Below are 3,423 nucleotides of genomic sequence, written 5' to 3' on the forward strand. Positions count from 1 at the left end.
TTCTTGAGTTGTATTCTTTTCCTTGCATGCGAGTGATTTTTTGTTGCATGTGTTTTCCTAGTATTCTAGTATGTTTCTTATTGATCAGTGGTTCTAACTACATATCCTTATCATGATTATGTGATTTGTAGGTGTAGATAGAGTTCTCCGATATGAAGGAGTGGTTGTTGGTCTCTTAGAGCAGTTGAAGCTTCCAATCAGGCAAGGGAAGCTAATTGTGTGTCTATACAGTCTTAGGAAGTTGACAATATGTTTTGATGTGCTCTAATTGAAATAAAATTGATTTGGTGAGGTGTTAAATAAATAGCTTATTGTAATATGATTGTATGGTAGAAGAAATGCTTGAAATTGAACTAAATGTACATTATCTGAGTTGGAAAAGCATTATTGTGAATGCTTGTTGATTGTTAAATATTTTGATCACCTAAGACAAGGTATTCAGGTCATAATTAATTAAAAAAAAATTGTTACTTCTTGATGTAGTCCATAGGTTGAGTTTTGGGCTGGTTTAGGATTTATTTTAGGTTTTGATAGGTGAAAATCTAATTGGGACGAAGTTTAATGTTTGTGGTATGTTTTTAGGTCATTTGTGACTTGTTTAGTCAGTTAGATCACTAAAATATGGTTTGTAACTTGTAAAATTTGAGTTGTGAACTTTTGAGTTATTGGTTTGATCTGGTTGATCTCATTCTTGACCAAATAAGCAAATTGGTACTCAATTTTAGTTATAAACATATGTTTGAATCAATTCTAACGTCATGGATACCAATTTAGTCATTTGGATAGGTCTAGGGTGCAACCAAATCAGAAAATCAAGTTTTTTTCATCTAGTATAGCGTTGAACGGTCATGTGTGGCATTGAGCATTGCCAAATTTGAGAGCTCTTTGACTTTTGGGCATTGAGTGGTGGAATTGGACACTGAGCGCCACTTTTGCACTGTAGGTTTGGACCTCTTTTTCTTTTAATTCGCTGGGCGCCCTATTTCCGGCCTTTTATGCTGTTTTCCTTGACTTTTAATTTATTGTTTGGTTTTAAGTTAGTTATTTTGATGTTATGTACAATTTGTGATATATTATGAATGCTTTGTGAACGATAATGATGGATGTGTATTCAGTTTAAATATGTGGTAAAAGGAATTTCCTAGGGAATAAAATTCTAGTATTGGGCTTTAGTGTAATGTATTGTTATAAGGGCTCCAAAATGAGAGATGATCCTAACATTTCAATAGCCATCCAATCTCAAGTCGAGAGGGGTGGTTATGTCGTGAGGAGTAACAAGAGATCCTTAACCTAGAGTCAGTTTGACCATAGGTGTTTGATGGATTAACCTTGTGTGATAGTTTAGATGGTTAGTTGTTCCACCACGCATGCGCATGTCTTCCAAGAGTTTGACATCAATACATGTATCCGAATGGTCAAGTCTAGAGTCTATATATATTTTTATATATTTGGTTTTCATGGAATTAGATAATGGAGTTGTTATATTTCTGACTTGATTCAATTGCATGTTTGAGTCTTTTATACATTTAGCTTACTTTGTTACTTTTGTTTGTTTGACTTTTTCTCTATGGCAATAATCACCTGATCGGTGTGACCAAAAGAAAATATTTCAGAGGAACAAGTGTTGGATGATGAGAGTGCTAACCCCTAGATAGATAGAGTAGCTTGGTTTAATTTCGTTGTTTTGAAGAATCTTTAGTTCTTTTTTAGATATTCTTAGTGTATGATATCTTGCAATCATATTTTATATGTTTTCTTTAGTTAATTATTATTATTTATTAAAGATGTGATGATTCTATAATAGTGTTAAAACTATAATTTTTTGAATCTTACATTAATTATTTAAATTTATAAAATAATAATTAATAGGGTAAAATTGAAAAAACAAAAGAGATACTAAAAAATTATATCTTTTTAATATATAGTTATGGATGATAGCAATCACCACTCAGATTTTCTAGTGGATTCTTTTTGATATCGTGGATAATTCAAATTCCGATTTCGCTACTTATTCTATTAAAAAAACCACTCAAACAAATAAATTATAAAAATTTTATAACTAAATATGTTTTTAGTTTATAAACTTAAAATAAAATTGAATTTTTTTTTATCTTAAACTTTGAATCTTTTTTATGTATTTTAATTTTTAAACCTTTCAAAATGAATTAATATAATTTTTTTAATTTAGTAACATTAATTTTTTCTTGAGCTTATTAAATGTCGTTGGGACGTTAAAATATCACGTTGAAAAACTATTTAATAAGTCTGCAAAAATTAATTTTATTAAATTTTTAAGACAAAATCGTTTAAAGAAACAAGACAGTTTTGTAACTCTTGTTTTGAAGTTTAACAAACAAATACTTAACCAAATAACGTTCAAAGGATATGCTTTCTAAGAACAACCTTGAACAATATAAGTAAATAATCCTTAATAAGATTGTATAAGATGATATATAACTTACAAATAGTGTTTGATAAAAATGCATTTAACATTATAAACCGACTAAAACAAAGTTTTATTTAATATTGTACCTTTTTATTGTAAACAATGTATTACTAAAAAAGAACCAATCTATGTGTTAAATGCTTAGTACACGAAACATGCCTAAATGATCTATATCATTTAAAACATTAAATGCATTGTACTTATTTCTATGGTGCTTTGTTTCTTTATTTAAAAGTCCTACACCTGAAAGAAAGATGTTAAGAGATAGAAAAACATTCTTGGAATGTTTCTTTAGTATTTTATACTCTAAACAAGTCGTACACACCATCTCTGCTAAGTTGTTCTTCCAAAATGCAACCTAACATTTGACTTCGTACCTAAAGACTACTTACTCTCACCGAAATCAACTCTTTGAGTAATGAATCTTTTTTGAAGATGACTTTGTATTGAAATTATGCATTCTTTGAGAGCTTTTAATGTGTACTTGTTTTTCAAAAACACTTTTGTTGTATTAGTATATTCAGAAGTGAATTAAAACACTTTGTTGTTTAATTATGTGGAGTAGTCTAGTTAAGTATACTAGTGTTGAACCATAAGTGATTAAACTTATCTACCTAGATTAAATAGTTTGTAAACTAATAGCGATAAAACTCATTATAATCTTTTAAATATTAGTGAAAACTTTTAAGTGTGTTTAAGAAATAACATATCCTAACTTTATTAGAGTTTAAGAAATAACATATCCTAACTTTGTTAGAGTGAACCATTATAAAAATAAGTTTGTATAATTTGTTATCTTTCTTAATAAGAACTAAAACATACCTAATTCAAAATTTTATAAAAACTGAAATATAATATCTAAATTTATAATAAAATCACATAAAAAAAATAGCCTAAACTTTAAAGTAGGTATCTTTCCTTCTCGTCGTCGGAGAAAAAGAAAAGCCTAAGCAAGTCCGGAATAATATTAATGTTGC

The sequence above is a fragment of the Vigna umbellata genome, chromosome 1 (assembly GCF_029865625.1).
Source record: "Vigna umbellata cultivar VRB3 chromosome 1, Vumbellata_1.0, whole genome shotgun sequence".
NCBI lineage: Eukaryota > Viridiplantae > Streptophyta > Magnoliopsida > Fabales > Fabaceae > Vigna > Vigna umbellata.